The sequence below is a fragment of the Eubalaena glacialis genome, chromosome 15, assembly GCF_028564815.1.
Source record: "Eubalaena glacialis isolate mEubGla1 chromosome 15, mEubGla1.1.hap2.+ XY, whole genome shotgun sequence".
Lineage (NCBI taxonomy): Eukaryota > Metazoa > Chordata > Mammalia > Artiodactyla > Balaenidae > Eubalaena > Eubalaena glacialis.
Window position 1 is genome coordinate 44,835,793 of NC_083730.1, and position 6,000 is coordinate 44,841,792.

Genomic DNA, 6,000 nt, shown 5'->3' on the forward strand with positions numbered 1-6,000 from the left:
TTGTGAAAATTAATAAGAGAAATAACTCTCTACTGGGGAGATTAAAGAAGGCTTTAAGAAAGAAATGTCCTTTGAAATGGGATTTGAAGGATGGGTAGGATTTGAACATTCAAATTGGTAGGAATGAAGAGAAGCTTTCCCAAATATAAGTGCAGTAATAGTCAGGACAGTTTAGAACTAGGAAAATATTCAAACAGATAGATGACATCCACCAAGCACTGCTAGCATTCATTTAAATTTCATATAAGATCACATGTATTTCAAGAACCCTTCCTTTAAATGAGGAGAGAAAGGTAACTCAAAGAGCACAGGCTCCAGTTAGAACTGCCCTATAAATTCTTCCTTTTCTAAGATCCCCATCCCAATTATATAGCAATAGGGGTAGCTCAAAAATTCATTTGGCATGTAATGGCACCTTCTCTGCATTCCCCTGCTTTTTGATTTCCATTCCTGCTTTTAGGTTCAGAATTCAACAATTCAACCTCCTGGTGTGCATGTCTCTCCTCATCAATTCCAGCAGATCTTTTTGTCTCCTGGAATGTTATTTTATATTGTAAGATATTTAACCATTGATAAACATTCAGTACAGACCAAATCCAAACAGTAATCAATATCAGCTTGTATAAAACAAAATAGAGGTGATGCTGTACTGGGAAAGGGTTCACCTTCCTATGAGACTCCAATACTAAGAGAACAGAGACTGCAGAATCTGGGGACAGAAGTTGTTGTGTCATGACTGATCTCTTTTACCTTGAATCCTAATTAAAGTGTTGACCATAGATTGGAGTTTAGGTGTTTCAGGCAGGAATAAGGGACTGAGATTGCTTCCATTGCCATTCCACATGCCCATTGCCTGTGGAAGTCTGGAATGAAAGGAAATCTCTTATACCCCTCCCCCATACATGCCCACCAGCAGGCACAACATAGAGCAGAAGGTGGGGTGGGGAAGGAGTAATAAAAGTTGAAGGGAGAGAGTAGAGTCAAGGGTTGCAGGGGAAATGGGAGAAGTCTTAGGTGGTCTTGATGACCATGCAATATTTATGTCTGAAATATATGTATTATGCCTAAGCTGAGAATCCTGAATTCTACAGATAAGAACATTTAATAATTCTGTTTTTCCTAAACATCTTTTGTTAATGATCAATGAAGATCTGACTAGTCTGGAAATTCCATGAAGGTGGTTGGTTACCTTATCTTCTTTCTCCCCTGCCCAACTGACTGAATTTCCAGCACTAAGCAAATTACTTGTCATAATCCAAGCCACAATAAATATTTACTGAGTAAAAAATAAATGATTGGAAATTTAGGAAATTAATTCCTTTTATTGTAAATACAATAAAAGTCCAGCCAATCAAGATATATTTCCTTTTTTTCCTCTTAATAGCAAAATGCCACCCCCCACCAATTTTTCACTGAGTAGTTCAGGAGTAATACAAAGCAAAGTGAAATAACGCCAAATATCAGCATTATTAATCAAGTACAGTCAGAATGCTGATAAACATTAGCCGCACTCCAGGAACATACAGAAGTGTTTTAATAATATTATAAGACTAATTTTATCTAAAATATTGACAATTCTTCCACTAGGAAATAAGCAGATTAACTGATTATTTTGTTTTTGTTTTTGAAATCTACAACAGTTTAATATTTTAAGATTTTAATGCACTCTAATTATAGAAATATATGTAGCTAAAAAGAAAAAAATTGTAAATTTTCTTCAAAACTTTTCTGTAACTGGTTTTATTTGCACTGTCAATGCATATAGTTTTCCTCTTTTAATTGATTAGAACTATTTTGACAGTCATTTTAAATTCTCTGGTCAATTAATAGTATTATTGCATTTCAGTCACTAATTAAAAAATAAAAATTTTCACCTTATATCCAGCCCCTTTAGCAACTAATGCATTCTTAAATCTGAGGAGAAGTAGAATAAAATGGCTGAAACATTTTCATACTTTTCCTCTTTTTCATTCTCTTAAATTGCTCCTTTTTCTGTTTTATCTCTCTACTTCCTTTGTGAAATAATAAACTCTGCTTCTGAGTAGAGCCCTTCATTCAAGAATTTACCTTTTCCCGCTGTAAACCCTTAATTAGGCATAGAGAACACAGTCTGATTTATGGCCTAGTGTTTAACAGGACTCACACTTAATCCATTACACAAAGAGGGATACACATATTCCCTAACAGCACCACTCATTAGTTTATACAAAATGAAAAAAAAAAAACACTTAGAAAATGTAAATAAAGCTTTGCTTGATACTATCTTATGCATATGTAATGTGATCAGAATATCAACATTGCAGTCTAACAGCTTTTTGCTTATTTTCAAAACTACAAATTAGATTTCTCTAGGTAAACTCTAATTCAATCCCACATTTAGTGGATAAGAAGGAAAATTACATGCTGCTAAATTCATCTTTGTGTGGAAAGAATGTTCTTAGTTCACAAGGGAGAAGACTAGAATTCTGATTACAACTACTATCTCAGACTCTAATTCAAAGGAATATTGGCCATGTTCCTGACATACTGCTTGCCTCAGTTTCCATGTTTACCAGAAGAGTAACTTCTGTGATTGAGACCCCCAGAAAAAGTGCTTCTGAGGAATCACTAACAAGTAATTTATTCCAGTAATTTTTCACCTAGCTGCTATTTTAAGTTGTACAGTAAGGTATATAAAGTATATACTGTGGATATTAATCTAGTAGGACTTCCCCTGTATTCCATTCACAGCACCAAAAGCTCAAAGGAAGATATAAGGCCATTCTGAAACTTTTACAAGAACGGATTGAAGTGATGGGGAGATAGGGCTCCTTTTGTAACTGAAGAATTCTTATTGCTTTCCCGTTGAGTTTTATTGCAGGGGACATGGCTGATCATCTTAGCCAACACACTTCCAGTAACCATGGGGCGACATGATTGATTAGCTAAATAGCAGGAATAACTGGAAGATCTCTTAGGAGCCCCATTGTAGCCAGGGAAATGCCATCTAATTGTCTACTGGTTTATGTGACGACAGAAAAGAAGTGTGTGTGTGTGTGTGTGTGTGTGTTCAGGAATTCCCACCTCCACTCAGAGACCCACCTAGGAGTGAGGAAAAGCAGCAGGACTGCATTTCAGAGAACAATGACCCTGAAATGTCTGAAATCTGTCCAGGATTTTCAAACCTCCCTGAGGCTTGCAGTGGGGGTGGAGCTAAGCATATTTACCTTTTGTGTGAGAATAGACAGATGCAGAAAAAGAGATTCTTACTTACCCACTCCCCCTGATTTTCTTCCACTCTATCACATTTAGGTAAGGTATCCCCAAGGAAAAGGATCAAAGATAGTTATGACATTTAGGTGTCAAAATAATGAATCATGCATTTTCCACAATACCTGGATTGAGTTGCTTGTAAGAATTTTGATCAATGCGCATTTTTTAGTAGAAAATTCTTTTCTCTAGAGACGCTCCCCCTTAATCACCCAGAGGTGATTAACTCTGTAGTAGATCCAAAATGTCTAGATCACAACACTTCTGACTAACCCATAATCATTTATTTAATTTCCATTTCATAAATCTAATTCCTTCTTCCTTTCTATTTGTGGGCTTATTGCTGATTTCTCTTTCCAGGCAAGGAGTGTTTGCTTTGTAAAATTTAAATATTTTTTAAAATTTGTATTCTTTTTTTTTTTTACTTGAGGTATAATTATCATAAAATAAAATGCATATGTCTAAAGTGTTCTGTTTGATGACTTTTGATAATTGTATACTTCTCAGTAACTATCATCCACAACAAGGTGCAGAACATTTCTATCAGCCTCAGAATGTTTCCTCACGTCATTTCCAGTCATTCCACACCCCTCACAGAAATAACCACTTTCAGAATTCAATCACCAAAGATGAGTTTGGCCTGTTAATGGACTGTTAATATTTTTCCCTGGCTGCAGCTTGTTTATTCATTTTTGTAATGGTCTATTTAATGAGATCTATTTTATGATTTTTTTTTCTTTTATGATTAGGGCTTTTGAGTATTGTCCAAGAAATCTTTGCTTATCCTAACTTCAAGTAGATATTCTCCTATCTTTTATTCCCAGTTTTGATATTTTTTATGTTTTTGGAAATAATATTTTAATTTTATTTTTGGATTATTGGTTGATAATATATAGAAATAAAATTGGTTTTTGAATATTGATCTTGTGTACTGTCACCTCACTAAATTCATTTACTGGTGTTACAGATTCAAGTAGAGTCCTTGTGTCTATAATTATGTTGCTTACAAATAATAGAAGTTCTACTTCTTTTCTGATTTAATATATTTTATTTCTTTTTCTTGCTTTATTGTACTGGCTAGGACCTCTGCAGCAATTCTGAATATAAGTGGTGAGAGTAAACACACTTACTCTGTTCCCAAACTTTGGAGTAAAGAGATTCATGTTTCACTTAAGTATCATGCTAGCTGTGTGATTTTTGTAGATGCCCTTTATCTGATTGAGAAAGTTTTCTTCTTTTCCTAGAAAGCTAAGAATTCTGCCTTTCCCCATTATGAGTGAGTTTTAAATTTTATCAAGATCTTTTCTGCATCTATTGAGATGATCATAAAATTTTTTTATCATTCTATTGATTTTCTAATATTAAATCAAGCTTGCATTTCTACAATAAATTCCACTTGGTCTTTTTTATTATACTTTTATATGTTGCTGGATTCATTTTTCTAGTATTTTGTTAATTATTTTTGTCTTTATGTTCATGAGGAATATTGCTCTTTAATTTTATTTTTTGAGCTTTTTTGAGATATCTTGCCATCATGGTATTGATGAACTCATAAAATGAATTGGAAAGTTTCTTCCTCCTTTGTATGCCAAAATACTGAGAGAATTTTTTTTTTTCCTTTGGATTAGTGTTATTTCTTCTTTAAATATTTGGTAGAATTCACTGGTAAAATCACCTGGAACTGGAGTTATAACTGTGTGTGTAAATGTTTTTGAGAGCAAATTCTATTTCTGTAATATACGAAAAGCTGTTTATTAATTCACTCCACTGTTCATTTGAATTCTATTTTATTAAAGTTTTATCAATTTTACTGAGGTATAATTTACGTACCACAAATTTATCCAATGTAAGTGTACAGTCTGATGTTTTTATTTTTGAAAATTTAGACAGTTGTGCAACCATCACCTAATCTAATTTTAGAAAGTTTTGATCATCCCCCAAAATTAACCTCATGCCCAGTTGAAGTCAAACACCAGTCCTACCTCCAGGACATGGAATTACACAGTGTGTAGTCTTTTATATCTGGTTTCTTTCACTTAGACATAATCTGTTTTACATTTGTCAATTTTGTTGCATGTATCAGTACTTTGTTTCTTTTTATTTCTACGTAGTATTCCACACTGTATGGCTATACAACATTTTGTTTATCCATTCACCAGTTAAAGGACATCTGGAATGTTTCCAGCTTTTGACTATTATAAATAATACTGTTATGACTATTTGTATACACATCTTTGGGTAGACAAATGTTTTCATTTTGCTTTATTAGTGGAATTACTGTCTCATCTTGAGTATACGTTTGAGTTTTCAAATTGCTGTACCTTATTTTAAGTATATGTCTACATTTTTAAGAAATTGCCAGACTGGTTTCCAAAGTGACACTATATTTGATGAAATGTGTATTCAAATATTTTACGCATTTTAAAAATCATGTCACTTAAGCTCTTATTATTGAGTTTTAAGAGTTCTTCATATAATCTGTATATGAGTCCTTTATCGAATATATGATTTACAGATATTTTCTCCCAGTCTATGACTTATCTTCTTATTTTCTTATTGGTATATTTTGAAGAGCAAAATATTTCAATTTTGATAAAATCCAATATATCAATTTTTTAATGTAGTATCCTTAATGGTGTCATGGCTAAGAAATCTGCCTTACCTAAGATCACAAATATTTTTCTTATGTTTTCTTCTAGAAGTTTTCTAGTTGCAGCTTGTAAATATTTGTATATGATTAATTTTGAGTTA